Below are 18,076 nucleotides of genomic sequence, written 5' to 3'. Positions count from 1 at the left end.
TAAATAGGGAATCCTTTCCCCATTTCTTGTTTTTGTCAGGTTTGTCAAAGATCAGATGGCTGTAGATGTGTGGTATTATTTCTGAGGACTCTGTTCTGTTCCATTGGTCTATATCTCTGTTTTGGTACCAGTACCATGCTGTTTTGGTTACTGTAGCCTTGTAGTATAGTTTGAAGTCAGGTAGTATGATGCCTCCAGCTTTGTTCTTTTGGCTTAGGATTGTCTTGGCAATGCGGGGTCTTTTTTGGTTCCATATGAACTTTAAAGCAGTTTTTTCCAATTCTGTGAAGAAAGTCATTGGTAGATTAATGGGGATGGCATTGAATCTATAAATTACCTTGGGCAGTATGGCCATTTTCACGATATTGATTTTTCCTATCCATGAGCATGGTATGTTCTTCCATTTGTTTGTGTCCTCTTTTATTTCACTGAGCAGTGGTTTGTAGTTCTCCTTGAAGAGGTCCTTTACCATCCCTTGTAAGTTGGATTCCTAGGTATTTTATTCTCTTTGAAGCTATTGTGAATGGGAGTTCATTCATGATTTAGCTCTCTGTTTGTCTGTTTCTGGTGTATAAGAATGCTTGTGATTTTTGCACATTGATTTTGTATCCTGAGACTTTGCTGAAGTTGCTTATCAGCTTAAGGAGATTTGGGGCTGAGATGATGGGGTTTTCTAAATATACAATCATGTCATCTGCAAACAGGGACAATTTGACTTCTTCTTTTCCTAACTGAATACCCTTTATTTCTTTCTCTTGCCTGATTGCCCCAGCCAGAACTTCCAACACTATGTTGAACAGGAGTGGTGGGAGAGGGCATCCCCGTCTCGTGCCAGTTTTCAAAGGGAATGCTTCCAGTTTTTGCCCATTCAGTATGATATTGGCTGTGGGTTTGTCATAAATAGCTCTTATTATTTTGAGATACATTCCATCAATACCGAATTTATTGAGAGTTTTTAGCATGAAGGGCTGTTGAATTTTGTCAAAGGCCTTTTCTGCATCTACTGAGATAATCATGTGGTTTTTGTTTTTGGTTTTGTTTTATATGCTGGATTATGTTTATTGATTTGTGTATGTTGAACCAGCCTTGCATCCCAGGGATGAAGCCCACTTGATCATGGTGGATAAGCTTTTTGATGTGCTGCTGGATTTGGTTTGCCAGTATTTTATTGAGGATTTTTGCATCGATGTTCATCAAGGATATGGGTCTAAAATTCTCTTTTTTTGTTGTATCTCTGTCAGGCTTTGGTATCAGGATGATGTTGGCCTCGTAAAATGAGTTAGGGAGGATTCCCTCTTTTTCTATCGATTGGAATAATTTCAGAAGGAATGGTACCAACTCCTCCTTGTACCTCTGGTAGAATTCAGATGTGAATCTGTCTGGTCCTGGACTTTTTTTGGTTGCTAGGTTATTAATTATTGCTTCAATTTCAGAGCCTGCTATTGGTCTATTCAGGGATTCAACTTCTTCCTGGTTTCGTCTTGGGAGAGTGTAAGTGTCCAGGAAATTATGCATTTCTTCTAGGTTTTCTAGTTTATTTGCGTAGAGGTGTTTATAGTATTATCTGATGGTAGTTTGTATTTCTGTGGGGTCGGTGGTGATATCCCCTTTATCATTTTTTATTGTGTCTATCTGATTCTTCTCTCTTTTCTTCTTTATTAGTCTTGCTAGCAGTCTATCAATTTTGTTGATCTTTTCAAAAAACCAGCTCCTGGATTCATTGATTTTTTGAAGGGTTTTTTGTGTCTCTATCTCCTTCAGTTCTGCTCTGATCTTAGTTATTTCTTGCCTTCTGCTAGCTTTTGAATTTGTTTGCTCTTGCTTCTCTAGTTCTTTTAATTGTGATGTTAGGGTGTCAATTTTAGATCTTTCCTGCTTTCTCTTGTGGGCATTTAGTGCTATAAATTTCCCTCTACACACTGCTTTAAATGTGTCCCAGAGATTCTGGTATGTTGTATCTTTGTTCTTATTGGTTTCAAAGAACATCTTTATTTCTGCCTTCATTTCGTTATGTACCCAGTAGTCATTCAGGAGCAGGTTGTTCAGTTTCCATGTAGTTGAGCAGTTTTGATTGAGTTTCTTAGTCCTGAGTTCTAGTTTGATTGCACTGTGGTCTGAGAGACAGTTTGTTATAATTTCTGTTCTTGTACATTTGCCGAGGAGCGCTTTACTTCCAACTATGTGGTCAATTTTGGAATAAGTGCAATGTGGTGCTGAGAAGAATGTATATTCTATTGATTTGGGGTGGAGAGTTCTATAGATGTCTTTTAGGTCTGCTTGGTGCAGAGTTTAGTTTAATTCCTGGATATCCTTGTTAACTTTCTGTCTCATTGATCTGTCTAATGTTGACAGTGGGGTGTTATTAAGTCTCCTGTTGTTATTCTATGGGAGTCTAAGTCTCTTTGTAAGTCTCTAAGGACTTGCTTTATGAATCTGGGTGCTCCTGTATTGGGTGCATATATATTTAGGATAGTTAGCTCTTCCTGATGAATTGAGAATTGATCCCTTCACCATTATGTAATGGCCTTCTTTGTCTCTTTTGACCTTTGATGGTTTAATGTCCATTTTATCAGAGACTAGGATTGCTACCCCTGCTTTTTTTTTTTTTTTTTTTTTTTTTTCCATTTGCTTGGTAGATCTTCCTCCATCCCTTTATTTTGAGCCTATGTGTGTCTCTGTATGTGAGATGGGTCTCCTGAATACAGCAAACTGATTGGTCTTGACTCTTTATCCAGTTTTCCAATCTGTGTCTTTTAATTGGACCATTTAGTCCATTTACATTTAAGGTTAATATTGTTATGTGTGAACTTGATCCTGTCATTATGATATTAGCTGGTTATTTTGCTCGCTAGTTGATGCAGTTTCTTCCTAGCATCGATGGACTTTACATTTTGACATGTTTTTGCATTGGCTGATACCTGTTGTTCCTTTCCATGTTTAGTGCTTCCTTCGGGATCTCTTGTAGGGCAGGCCTGGTGGTGACAAAATCTCTAAGCATTTGCTTATCCGTAAAGGATTTTATTTCTCCTTCACTTATGAAACTTAGTTTGGCTGGATATGAAGTTCTGGGTTGAAAATTCTTTTCTTTAAGAATGTTGAATATTGGCCCCCACTGTCTTCTGGCTCGCAGAGTTTCTGCCGAGAGATCTGCTATTAGTCTGATGGGCTTCCCTTTGTGTGTAACCCGACCTTTCTCTCTGTCTGTCCTTAAGATTTTTTCCTTCATTTCAACTTTGGTTGAATCTGACAATTATGTGTCTTGGAGTTGCTCTTCTCGAGGAGTATCTTTGTGGCGTTCTCTGTATTTCCTGAATTTGAATGTTGGCCTGCCTTACTAGGTTGGGGAAGTTCTCCTGGATGATATCCTGCAGAGTGTTTTCCAACTTGGTTCCATTTTCCCTGTCACTTTCAGGCACACCAATAAGATGTAGATTTAGTCTTTTCACATAATCCCACATTTCTTGGAGGCTTTGTTCATTTCTTTTTACTCTTTTTTCTCTACACTTCTCTTCTCGCTTCATTTCATTAATTTGATCTTCAATCGCTGATACTGTTTCTTCCAGTTGATCAAGTTGGTTACTGAAGCTTGTGCATTTGTCATGTAGTTCTCATGTCATGGTTTTCATCTCTATCAGTTCTTTTAAGGTCTTCTCTGCATTGATTATTCTCGTTATCCATTCATTCATTGTTTTTTCAAGGTTTTTAGTTTCTTTGCACTGGTTATGTAGTTCCTCCTTTAGCTCTGAGAAGTTTGATAGACTGAAGCCTTCTTCTCTCAACTCATCAAAGTCATTCTCCGTCCAGCTTTGTTCTGTTGCTGGCGATGAGCTGGGTTCCTTTGGGAGGAGAGATGCGCTCTCATTTTTTGAATTTCCAGCTTTTCTGCCCTGCTTTTTCCCCATCTTTGTGGTTTTATCTGCCTTTGGTCTTTGATGATGGCGACGTACTGATGGGGTTTTGGTGTGGGTGTCCTTTCTGTTTGTTAGTTTTCCTTCTAACAGTCAGGACCCTCAGCTGTAGGTCTGTTGGAGTCTGCTTGAGGTCCACTCCAGACCCTGTTTGCTGGGTATCAGCAGCAGAAGCTGCAGAAGATAGAATCTTGCTGAACAGCAAGTGTTGCTGTCTGATTCTTGCTCTGGAAGCTTCGTCTGGGGGTGTATCCCGCCATGTGAGGTGTGAGGTGTCAGTCACCTAGTGGGGGATGTCTCCTAGTTAGGCTACTCAGGGGTCAGGGACCCACTTGAGCAGGCAGTCTGTCCATTCTCAGATCTCAGCCTCCGTGCTGGGAGATCCATTGCTCTCTTCAAAGCTGTCAGACAGGGGCATTTACCTCTGTCAAGGTTTCTGCTCCTTTTGTTTAGCAATGCCCTGTCCCCAGAGGAGCGGCCCAGCCCTTCTTAAGAGATGATATCACTTTGGAGTTTGTACTCATTTCTTTGTTCTTTACTTCTGCCTAAGATAATAATTTTTTATCAAGTACAGACTACCATTTCTCTGCATTTTAACAGAGTTCATGTCTACTTGAATGTCCTAAAGGCACCTGAAACGTATATCCAAAACTTAAAACACCATTTTTGCCTCAAAACAGTTTTTCTTCCTATATTTGTAATCTCACTTTAACAGGATCATCCTTCTATTCCCCATTCTCAAGTCCTGAGGAGGTCAACACAAAAAACACTTCTTGACTCACCTATCCTCTCCCATCCTTACCACCACTGATTAGGTGTCCTAGCCTAGGCCCTCATCATTTATTGGGAAGGAAGACGTCTATACCATTCAGATCAGAGAGAGTGCTAGCTACTGAGTGTAGTGTCTGAGTTACTCTGTGATGAAGCAACACAAACACGGGTTTGTCATAACATTACTTTCCTTGGTATTGAGAGCTCCAAAGTCATAATTCCAATTCTTATACCTATTAGCAAGCTTTGGTATGTTAACTACAGTGACTTTTGACCCACATATCTGAGGTGAACAACTGTTTTGAAAGGCTGAAGTAATCTACTGACGCACAGAGATGTTGATAGGCTGCAGAGAGACACCATTAAGCCCTTACTTTTTTTTCAAACCAGACTTGTTGGCACAGTTGTTAAGGTATTAACATGAGGAACAGCATATGTTGTCAAATAGCCCAGAGGGCAAAAGGAGAAAATCTGATTTTCCTGGCTAGACAAGGTGGGAGTTTAATTGATAAAAATACATTTTACTGGCGGAGCGCAGTTGCTCATGCCTGTAATCCCAGTTCTTTGGGAGGCCAAGGCAGGTGGATTACTTGAGATCAGGAGTTTGAGACCAGCCTAGCCAATATGGTGAAACCCTATCTCTACTAAAAATACAAAAATTAGCTGGACTTGGTGGTGGGCACCTATAATTCCAGCTACTAAGGAGGCTGAGGCAGGAGAATCACTTGAACTCAGGAGGCAGAGGTTGTAGTGAGCTGGGACCGTGCCACTGCACTCCAGCCTGGGTGACAGAGTGATACTCCGTCTCAAAAACAACAACAACTCTCTCTCTCTCTGTGTGTGTGTGTATATATATATATAACTTAAAATGCACCTACAAAAATATGTATTACTTTCCTCTTAAATGTTGCAATTTTTCTTCAGTTTCCAATGTGCTTACTTAACTTACAGCTCACTATGCCAAATGCTGAAAGTGCTGAGGGCCTTCCAACTACCACCAGCAGCCAAAATAGAGGAGCACAGAGAACGGACTATGATGTCGAAACATAAGAGATCATTATTGCGCCTATTGAACTTCCCTTGTATCCATATAGACATTGCCTATGACTATATCTGCATAATTCACTTCACTCAATATTGCAATATCTATTTAGTAAAATTAATGTTGAGAATTTGCATAATTTTCCAATTCCTTTCCATTTCAATTCCAATACTGTTTGCTAAGTATCTATCATGAGCCAAACTTTATGCTTAGAGCTGGAAATGGAAAGAGGAAGAGGTCACAGTCTCAGGGGAAAATAAATGCAATGCCTCACCAACTCAGGACTTTGAACTTGCTCTAAACTAGTACAGATTTGGTGCCCACAAAAAGGGGGGTTAACCCTCCAATGTTGCTTTCATAATAGTAGTTGGTCCAGTTTGCCAGTCCAGCCCAGATAAGACCTGGCTAAGACAGCCCCAGCTTCCTTCAATATGATCACCTTTCATCCTTCAATTAAAAACTTCCTATTAGCTGCACATTACAGACCATCAAAAGATAGAGGAGGTTTGTAGAACAGCAAAGCCAAAAGGCATAGCCAAAGGCATTCACAATCAGTTCAATCATAAGTAATATTCTCTTGTACACCTGCATATTGCCTACAACTTTTTATGCTTATGTTATATATAAATCCATGATATCTTACTATAATAGCTGAGACTAGAATAACAGTGTTTGGAAAGAAGTTTGATACAAACTTACTATATATATATTTCTGATTATAAAAGTAATACACGCTCATTCTACAAAATTTTGAAATTATAGAAGAAAATAAAAATCACGGGAATTTTATCAATCTCAGATTATTAAAATATTGTTAACACATTTGGTATATATTAAATCAGTCTTTTATTATTTTAACCAAAGTTAGGACTGTACCATGTTTGTGTAAATTATCTTTCTATTTAATATGTGATAAACGTTTTCTTGAATCATCTTCTTTTGTATATCATTCTTCAGAAGTGCTTTCTTAATGGTAGTACATAAATGTTTTTGTAAATTACCAATTTTTTCATTAAGAAAGTCTATAAATTGTATTGTTAGGTCAAAGACAGTTTTAAACGCTTCTGGTACATATTATCAAATTGTCTGGCCCTGTTTTGAATTAAGGCATTACTGGAGCTTTTTAGAACTTAGAAAAAATTCCTAAAGTTCACAGTTCTCACCATATCTTGAAATTATTTCTCTAGTCAATAATACTATAGACAAAATTTCTCTTGGATAACCTCTTATCAAAAGCTTTATGACAATGAGAACCTAGAAAAAGATTGAAACTGTACCTATATAAATAGAGTAACATATATATCAATTAGCCTACTCTACAGTTAATAAAAGTATCTCTAAAATGCTTATAGGGGCTGGGCACGGTGGCTCACTCCTTTAATCCCAGCACTTTGGGAGGCCGAGTTGGGCATATCACCTGAGGTAAGGAGTTTGAGATCAGCCTGACCAACATGAAGAAACCACCTCTCTACTAAAAATACAAAATTAGGCAGGCGTGGTGGCATATGCCTGTAATCCCAGCTACACAGGAGGCTGAGGCAGGAGAATCGCTTGAAGTTGGGAGGTGGAGGTTGCAGTGAGCCAAGATTGTGCCATTGCACTCCAGCCTGGCCAACAAGAGTGAAACTCCATCTCAATAAAATATAAAATAAAATAAAATAAAATAAATAAAATAAAATAAATAAAAGGCTTAATAGGGAGGAAATAGAATTCCAGGCAATACCTAAAACAAATTTACTTTCCCTTTTTTGACCAAAACTCATACAAATACAGATAAATCAAAACTGTTGAACTCAATTCTATAAAATGTATGTAGTGATACTTACATAGTATATTCTTCATATCTGTACTAAAAGGCAAAATCTAAAAATATCATCTCAACTTTTGAAAAGTATTATCACTTACAAGCTTTTACATGCCAAATTTAGTCTTAACAACCTTAAAGAATGCTATTACTATTATTACAGTCATTTTTTAACACATTAGGAAACAGATGAAAAGATTAGGTGACTTGGCTAATTGAATATGTATAATAAATGAATAGCAAAGCCAGAATTCAAACCCAGGTCTCTGGACTCTAAATGTGGATCCTTTTTGTTTCTGTACTGTTTTCTATAAATCATAAATAATCAAATTTTTCTTTATACTTGGCTTCAGGGTTTTTTTTAAAAAAAACAGATTTATTTCTTAATGTTTAAATAATTTATTTAAGCCAAAATTAAAATAAGTTTGCATTCCCTGAGTGCACACACTGATAGTGGGTGGGCCAACTAATAAAACTACTGATAGCACACAGATGCCAGCTTAAAGTTAACATTTTTCCATTGTATAAATCCACAAACAGAGAAACATGTTTGGCTGAGCATAATCTAATTTGTAAATTTCCCAAAGAAAACAAACATTACAACTACTAGAATTGTTTTCCCTATAAATAGAGTAGTGTGGAGATCACAACTGAGAACAACATGAAATTCCTTTAAAATGACACACTGAAGGAAGCCCTATTCTCTCCTTTAAAAAAAAATACATATATACTCATAAATAAATATTTCCTTCCATTTCTCCCTTTTATCCACTACCACCCTAACTTCTTCTAACAATGAAAGAATAAAAAATTAACAACAGAAGATTTTTGAAGTTGTTAATTTATAACTTTTACAAAATCAACTATCATTAATTTAGCAATATTTTAATGTATTTATTAATCATGGTTTATCTGATTTAATTTAGTTGCTTTAACAAATATAGCTTTATATTTTGTATTTTTATTAGTTTTATTTTAATCGGCAAATAATAACTGTATATATTTATGGGGTATAAGGTGATATTTCAATACATGTGTACTTTGTGGAATTATCATATCAGAGTAATTAGTATATCCATCACCTCAAACATTTACCATCTCTTTGTAGTGAGACATTTAAAATGATGTGTTTTAGCTATTTTGAAATATAATAACTATAGGCACCTTGCGGTGTAACAGAACACCAGAACTTATTTCTTTTTTTTTTTTTTTTTTTTTTTTTTGAGACGGAGTCTCGCTCTGTCGCCCAGGCTGGAGTGCAGTGGCCGGATCTCAGCTCACTGCAAGCTCCGCCTCCTGGGTTCACGCCATTCTCCTGTCTCAGCCTCCCGAGTAGCTGGGACTACAGGCGCCCGCCACCTCGCCCGGCTAGTTTTTTTGTCTTTTTTAGTGGAGACGGGGTTTCACCATGTTAGCCAGGACGGTCTCGATCTCCTGACCTCGTGATCTGCCCGTCTCGGCCTCCCAAAGTGCTGGGATTACAGGCTTGAGCCACCGCGCTCGGCCCAGAATTTATTTCTAGTAACTTAACTTTGTACCCCGTTGATCGGCATCTTCCCTTTCCCTGTCCACTCCCTACAACTCTTCTACCCCTCTTCCCATCCCCTGCCACTTGCTTCTGGTAACCATTATTCTACTCTCTACTTCTATGATTTTGACTTTTCTAGATTCCAAATATAAGTGAGATTACACATTATTTGTTTCTCTGTGCCTGGCTTATTTCCCTTAATATGATGTCCTCTAGGTTCATCCATGTTGTTGAAAATGAAGAAATTTCCTGTTTTTTTTTTTAAAAAGATTAAATAGTATTCTGTTGTTTCTATATACATGAGGGGCTAACACCAAAATAAACAAAAAACTCACACTATGAAATAACAAGAAAACAACCCTATTAGAAAATGGGCAAAGGACTTAAATAGACTTTTCTCAAAAGAAGGCATACAAATTGCCAACAGATATATACTTTAAAATGTTCAACATCTCTAATCATCAAAGAAATGAAAATTAAAACCACAATGAGATATCAGCTCATACCTGTCAGACTGGCTACTATCAAAAAAATGAATGACAACAAAAGTTGGCAAGGATGTGGAGAAAAAGAAACCCTTATACACTGTAGGTGGTATTGTAAATTGATACAGTTATTTTGGAAAACAGTATGGAGGTTCCTCAGAAAACTAAAAATAGCATTACCATATAATCCAGCAATCCCACTACTGGGTATATACCCAAAGCAAAAAAAATAAGTACGGAAAGGGGTGTCTGCACTCCCATGTTCACTGCAGTATTACTCACAATAGCCAAGAAATATATACAAACAACCTAAGTGTCCATTACAGATGAATGGATCTATAACATTTAAATATTAGAATGAAAAGTATATATATATATTTTTATTATACTTTAAGTTCTGGGATACATGTGCAGAACGTGCAGGTTTGTTACATAGGTATACATGTGCCATGGTGTTATAGATCACTAAAGATTCATACTTTTCACCAAGACTTGCTCTATGGAACACTGGCTTCACAGTAACTTCAATGTTAATTGAAGTTACTCCCTAAATTAAATGTATTTCCTGGCAAATAACTTTCAGGAAATTGGTAAAACAAATTAACCTTCTTTACCTGCAAGTCTTATCAGTGTCTTTAATATGCTACTATCATATTAAACAAAGATGAAGTGTGCATTTCCCAAATTTATGTACAACAGAAACCTTTTTGGTGAATACTCTTAAGAGATTAGCATTCCACAGAACAGAACTTCAGGTAAATTCTATAACGTTTATATACAGAATCATCAAAGGAGCTCTACACAGGAGACTACTATCGAGATACTATGAGATATGTAATTGATAACAAGAAATAACAACTGATAATAGAAATAACAAAGAGCAAATTGTCTACAACATCCTTGTTAGAAATTTGTATTTCTACTGTAGGAGAGTAAAGGAAGAGAAAGAGATTCTCCTATTAAAAATGAGTTATGAATTCTAGCGTTTGTGTATTTAAGCTCACTTGATTTAGTAAATAATCAGCCTGGTATATCTGATGGAATGGCACATAAAAATTGCTAAGTTAATGTACCTTCAAAAGTACTTAACAAAATCATTATATAGCCAAATCATTCAGTAGATGCTATAACATCTTCTTGTTAATATAATTCATGAGGGGGCGGAGCAAGATGGCCGAATAGGAACAGCTCCAGTCTCCAACTCCCAGCGCGAGCGACACAGAAGACCGGTGATTTCTGCATTTTCAACTGAGGTACTGGGTTCATCTCACTGGGGAGTGCCAGACGATCAGTGCTGGTCAGCTGCTGCAGCCCGACCAGTGAGAGCTGAAGCAGGGCGAGGCATTGCCTCACCTGGAAAGCGCAAGGGGGAAGGGAATCCCTTTTCCTAGCCAGGGGAACTGAGACACACAACACCTGGAAAATCGGGTAACTCCCACCCCAAAACTGCGCTTTAAGCAAACAGGCACACCAGGAGATCATATCCCACACCTGGCCGGGAGGGTCCCACACCCACGGAGCCTCCCTCATTGCTAGCACAGCAGTCTGTGATCTACCGGCAAGGCAGCAGCGAGGCTGGGGGAGGGGCGCCCGCCATTGCTGAGGCTTAAGTAGGTAAACAAAGCTGCTGGGAAGCTCGAACTGGGTGGAGCTCACAGCAGCTCAAGGAAACCTGCCTGTCTCTGTAGACTCCACCTCTGGGGACAGGGCACAGTAAACAATAACAAACGCAGCAGCTCTGCAGACGCAAACGACTCTGTCTGACAGCTTTGAAGAGAGCAGTGGATCTCCCAACATGGAGGTTCAGATCTGAGAAGGGACAGACTCCCTGCTCAAGTGGGTCCCTGACCCCTGAGTAGCCTAACTGGGAGACATCCCCCACTAGGGGCAGTCTGACACCCCACACCTCACAGGGTGGAGTACACCCCTGAGAGGAAGCTTTCAAAGCAAGAATCAGACAGGTACACTCGCTGTTCAGAAATATTCTATCTTCTGCAGCCTCTGCTGCTGATACCCAGGCAAACAGGGTCTGGAGTGGACCTCAAGCAATCTCCTACAGCTACAACCTACAGCTGAGGATCCTGACTGTTAGAAGGAAAGCTATCAAACAGGAAGGACACCTACACCAAAACCCCATCAGTACGTCACCATCATCAAAGACCAGAGGCAGATAAAACCACAAAGATGGGGAAAAAGCAGGGCAGAAAAGCTGGAAATTCAAAAAATAAGAGCGCATCTCCCCCGGCAAAGGAGCGCAGCTCATCGCCAGCAACAGATCAAAGCTGGACGGAGAATGACTTTGACGACATGAGAGAAGAAGGCTTCAGTCCATCAAATTTCTCAGAGCTAAAGGAGGAATTACGTACCCAGCGCAAAGAAACTAAAAATCTTGAAAAAAAAGTGGAAGAATTGATGGCTAGAGTAATTAATGCAGAGAAGCTCACAAACGAAATGAAAGAGACGAAAACCATGGCACGAGAAATACGTGACAAATGCACAAGCTTCAGTAACCGACTTGATCAACTGGAAGAAAGAATGTCAGCGATGGAGGATCAAATGAATGAAATGAAGCGAGAAGAGAAACCAAAAGAAAAAAGAAGAAAAAGAAATGAACAAAGCCTGCAAGAAGTATGGGATTATGTAAAAAGACCAAATCTACGTCTGATTGGGGTGCCTGAAAGTGAGGGGGAAAATGGAACCAAGTTGGAAAACACTCTGCAGGATATCATCCAGGAGAACTTCCCCAACCTAGTAGGGCAGGCCAACATTCAAATCCAGGAAATACAAAGAACGCCACAAAGATACTCCTCGAGAAGAGCAACTCCAAGACACATAATTGCCAGATTCACCAAAGTTGAAATGAAGGAAAAAATCTTAAGGGCAGCCAGAGAGAAAGGTCGGGTTACCCACAAAGGGAAGCCCATCAGACTAACAGCAGATCTCTCGGCAGAAACTCTTCAAGCCAGAAGAGAGTGGGGGCCAATATTCAACATTCTTAAAGAAAAGAATTTTAAACCCAGAATTTTATATCCAGCCAAACTAAGTTTCATAAGTGAAGGAGAAATAAAATCCTTTACAGATAAGCAAATGCTTAGAGATTTTGTCACCACTAGGCCTGCCTTACAAGAGACCCTGAAGGAAGCACTAAACATGGAAAGGAACAACCGGTACCAGCCATTGCAAAAACATGCCAAAATGTAAAGACCATCAAGGCTAGGAAGAAACTGCATCAACTAACGAGCAAAATAACCAGTTAATATCATAATGGCGGGATCAAGTTCACACATAACAATCTTAACCTTAAATGTAAATGGACTAAATGCTCCAATTAAAAGACACAGACTGGCAAACTGGATAAAGAGTCAAGATCCATCAGTCTGCTGTATTCAGGAGACCCATCTCACACGCAGAGACATACATAGGCTCAAAATAAAGGGATGGAGGAAGATTTACCAAGCAAATGGAGAACACAAAAAAGCGGGGGTTGCAATACTAGTCTCTGATAAAACAGACTTTAAACCATCAAAGATCAAAAGAGACAAAGAAGGCCATTACATAATGGTAAAGGGATCAATTCAACAGGAAGAGCTAACTATCCTAAATATATATGCACCCAATACAGGAGCACCCAGATTCATAAAGCAAGTCCTTAGAGACTTACAAAGAGACTTAGACTCCCATACAATAATAATGGGAGACTTCAACACTCCACTGTCAACATTAGACAGATCAACGAGACAGAAAGTTAACAAGGATATCCAGGAATTGAACTCAGCTCTGCAGCAAGCAGACCTAATAGACATCTATAGAACTCTCCACCCCAAATCAACAGAATATACATTCTTCTCAGCACCACATTGTACTTACTCCAAAATTGACCACGTAATTGGAAGTAAAGCACTCCTCAGCAAATGTACAAGAACAGAAATTATAACAAACTGTCTCTCAGACCACAGTGCAATCAAATTAGAACTCAGGACTAAGAAACTCAATCAAAACCGCTCAACTACATGGAAACTGAACAACCTGCTCCTGAATGACTACTGGGTACATAACGAAATGAAGGCAGAAATAAAGATGTTCTTTGAAACCAATGAGAACAAAGATACAACATACCAGAATCTCTGGGACACATTTAAAGCAGTGTGTAGAGGGAAATTTATAGCACTAAATGCCCACAAGAGAAAGCAGGAAAGATCTAAAATTGACACTCTAACATCGCAATTAAAAGAACTAGAGAAGCAAGAGCAAACACATTCGAAAGCTAGCAGAAGGCAAGAAATAACTAAGATCAGAGCAGAACTGAAGGAGATAGAGACACAAAAAACCCTCCAAAAAATCAATGAATCCAGGAGTTGGTTTTTTGAAAAGATCAACAAAATTGACAGACCACTAGCAAGACTAATAAAGAAGAAAAGAGAGAAGAATCAAATCGACGCAATTAAAAATGATAAAGGGGATATCACCACCGACCCCACAGAAATACAAACTACCATCAGAGAATACTATAAACACCTCTACGCAAATAAACTGGAAAATCTAGAAGAAATGGATAATTTCCTGGACACTTACACTCTTCCAAGACTAAACCAGGAAGAAGTTGAATCCCTGAATAGACCAATAGTAGGCTCTGAAATTGAGGCAATAATTAATAGCCTACCAACCAAAAAAAGTCCAGGACCAGATGGATTCACAGCTGAATTCTACCAGAGGTACAAGGAGGAGCTGGTACCATTCCTTCTGAAACTATTCCAATCAATAGAAAAAGAGGGAATCCTCCCTAACTCATTTTATGAGGCCAACATCATCCTGATACCAAAGCCTGGCAGAGACACAACAAAAAAAGAGAATTTTAGACCAATATCCCTGATGAACATCGATGCAAAAATCCTCAATAAAATACTGGCAAACCGGATTCAGCAGCACATCAAAAAGCTTATCCACCATGATCAAGTGGGCTTCATCCCTGGGATGCAAGGCTGGTTCAACATTCGCAAATCAATAAACATAATCCAGCATATAAACAGAACCAAAGACAAGAACCACATCATTATCTCAATAGATGCAGAAAAGGCTTTTGACAAAATTCAACAGCCCTTCATGCTAAAAACGCTCAATAAATTCGGTATTGATGGAACGTACCTCAAAATCATAAGAGCTATTTATGACAAACCCACAGCCAATATCATACTGAATGGGCAAAAACTGGAAAAATTCCCTTTGAAAACTGGCACAAGACAGGGATGCCCTCTCTCACCACTCCTATTCAACATAGTGTTGGAAGTTCTGGCTAGGGCAATCAGGCAAGAGAAAGAAATCAAGGGGATTCAGTTAGGAAAAGAAGAAGTCAAATTGTCCCTGTTTGCAGATGACATGATTGTATATTTAGAAAACCCCATTGTCTCAGCCCAAAATCTCCTTAAGCTGATAAGCAACTTCAGCAAAGTCTCAGGATACAAAATTAATGTGCAAAAATCACAAGCATTCTTATACACCAGTGACAGTCAAACAGAGAGCCAAATCAGGAATGAACTTCCATTCACAATTGCTTCAAAGAGAATAAAATACCTAGGAATCCAACTTACAAGGGATGTAAAGGACCTCTTCAAGGAGAACTACAAACCACTGCTCAGTGAAATCAAAGAGGACACAAACAAATGGAAGAACATACCATGCTCATGGATAGGAAGAATCAATATCGTGAAAATGGCCATACTGCCCAAGGTAATTTATAGATTCAATGCCATCCCCATCAAGCTACCAATGAGCTTCTTCACAGAATTGGAAAAAACTGCTTTAAAGTTCATATGGAACCAAAAAAGAGCCCGCATCTCCAAGACAATCCTAAGTCAAAAGAACAAAGCTGGAGGCATCATGCTACCTGACTTCAAACTATACTACAAGGCTACAGTAACCAAAACAGCATGGTACTGGTACCAAAACAGAGATATAGACCAATGGAACAGAACAGAGTCCTCAGAAATAATACCACACATCTACAGCCATCTGATCTTTGACAAACCTGACAAAAACAAGAAATGGGGAAAGGATTCCCTATTTAATAAATGGTGCTGGGAAAATTGGCTAGCCATAAGTAGAAAGCTGAAACTGGATCCTTTCCTTACTCCTTATATGAAAATTAATTCAAGATGGATTAGAGACTTAAATGTTAGACCTAATACCATAAAAATCCTAGAGGAAAACCTAGGTAGTACCATTCAGGACATAGGCATGGGCAAAGACTTCATGTCTAAAACACCAAAAGCAACGGCAGCAAAAGCCAAAATTGACAAATGGGATCTCATTAAACTAAAGAGCTTCTGCACAGCAAAAGAAACTACCATCAGAACAGGCAACCTACAGAATGGGAGAACATTTTTGCAATCTACTCATCTGACAAAGGGCTAATATCCAGAACCTACAAAGAACTCAAACAAATTTACAAGAAAAAAACAAACAACCCCATCAAAAAGTGGGCAAAGGATATGAACAGACATTTCTCAAAAGAAGACATTCATACAGCCAACAGACACATGAAAAAATGCTCATCATCACTGGCCATCAGAGAAATGCAAATCAAAACCACAATGAGATACCATCTCACACCAGTTAGAATGGCGATCATTCAAAAGTCAGGAAACAACAGGTGCTGGAGAGGATGTGGAGAAATAGGAACACTTTTACACTGTTGGTGGGATTGTAAACTAGTTCAACCATTATGGAAAACAGTATGGCGATTCCTCAGGGATCTAGAACTACATGTACCATATGACCCAGCCATCCCATTACTAGGTATATACCCAAAGGATTATAAATTATGCTGCTATAAAGACACATGCACACGTATGTTTATTGCAGCACTATTCACAATAGCAAAGACTTGGAATCAACCCAAATGTCCATCAGTGACAGATTGGATTAAGAAAATGTGGCACATATACACCATGGAATACTATGCAGCCATAAAAAAGGATGAGTTTGTGTCCTTTGTAGGGACATGGATGCAGCTGGAAACCATCATTCTCAGCAAACTATCACAAGAACAGAAAACCAAACACCGCATGTTCTCACTCATAGGCGGGAGCTGAACCATGAGATCACTTGGACTCGGGAAGGGGAACATCACACACCGGGGCCTATCATGGGGAGGGGGGAGGGGGGAGGGATTGCATTGGGAGTTATACCTGATGTAAATGACGAGTTGATGGGTGCAGCACACCAACATGGCACAAGTATACATATGTAGCAAACCTGCACATTGTGCACATGTACCCTACAACTTGAAGTTTAATAATAAAAAATAAATTAAAAAAAATATATATATAAAATTCATGAAACAATGCTCTGGTTTCTCTTCAGAGCATATAAATCTTTCATCTTTTTAAATTCAACAAATAAGGAGGGCTCATAAATGAGATGGAAAAGTGAGTAACAGAATTCAAACAATTTGCATGAATTTATTTTGGAACAAGAAATAGAATTTGTCTCTCGTATTTTCTAAATTAATAAAGGCCAAAAAAATCACAGCACAAGGTCTCACAGGTATTATCTACCCCTTTTTGAACAAAGGAATGTAGGAAAATGCAATTAAGTCAAACAAAATAAGAAAAATAGGGCTGGCTGTGGTGTCTCATGCCTGTAATCCCAGCACTTTGGGAGGCCGAGGCAGGTGGATCACTGGAGTTCAGGAGTTTGAGACCAGCCTGGCCAAAATAGTGAAACCCTGTCTCTACTAAAAATACAAAATTAGCAGGGCATGGTGGCAGGTGAGGCAGGAGAATCACTTTTAAGCAACTTATAAAATTATATGTAATAAAAGGAAAATATAAAAAGTTCTGATTAATATGAAAGAAAAAACTCTAACCTATACATAAAAATATTAGATGATATATAACTTTAAAATTATATATAGCCAAGCTCAAAAGAAAAAGGGGAAATGCCCAGATGCTAAAAACAAAGAGAAAATTCAAGCCAGAACTGGTGAATCATGGTTGGATTTTTTAAAATGTTTAAAATGATTATGAAAATCAGATTTATTAAAAAATATAAGTCTAATTTATTAGGTTCACAAAAGTTGCTTACTTAGGAAGATACTGCTTATTAGAATTGAAGGTCTGTTTTGATAATAGCTTAAGTATTTGATAAAATGATAGGCTAAATTGAAAATTATAGTTTGAAACATATAAGAAATTTGTTTGTAAATACTATTACATATTTAAGGAGAATTTTATCTTTTATCCTTACAGGTTAACCAAACATTAATTTTATTTTGTTAGTTTTTTGACACACAGTCTCACTCTGTCACCTAAGCTGGAGTGAAGTGGTGCGATTTCAGCTCACTGCAACCTTTACCTCCTGAGTCCAAGCAATTTTCCTGCCTCAAAGGAGCTGAGATTACAGGTGTGAGCCACCATGCCATGCTAATTTTCTTTTTATGTATTTTTAGTAGAGACTAGTGGTGGTGGTGGAGGGGGTTGTTTCACCATGTTGGCCAGGCTAGTCTTGAACTCGTGACCTCAAGTGATCCACCAGCCTCAG

The 18,076-nt window shown here is 38.5% G+C and overlaps 1 protein-coding gene across 9 annotated transcripts in view; it reads right to left on the bottom strand.

Annotated features, from left to right (window-relative positions):
* CEP57L1 (centrosomal protein 57 like 1) overlaps positions 1–18,076 on the bottom strand; it is a 64,027-nt gene that overhangs the window by 36,417 nt on the left and 9,534 nt on the right. The window lies entirely within an intron of this gene.

Source organism: Chlorocebus sabaeus, chromosome 13, assembly GCF_047675955.1.
Source record: "Chlorocebus sabaeus isolate Y175 chromosome 13, mChlSab1.0.hap1, whole genome shotgun sequence".
Classification (NCBI taxonomy): Eukaryota; Metazoa; Chordata; class Mammalia; order Primates; family Cercopithecidae; genus Chlorocebus; species Chlorocebus sabaeus.
The sequence above is the reverse complement of the archived record's forward strand: the minus strand, read 5'-3'. Positions and strand labels throughout refer to the sequence as shown.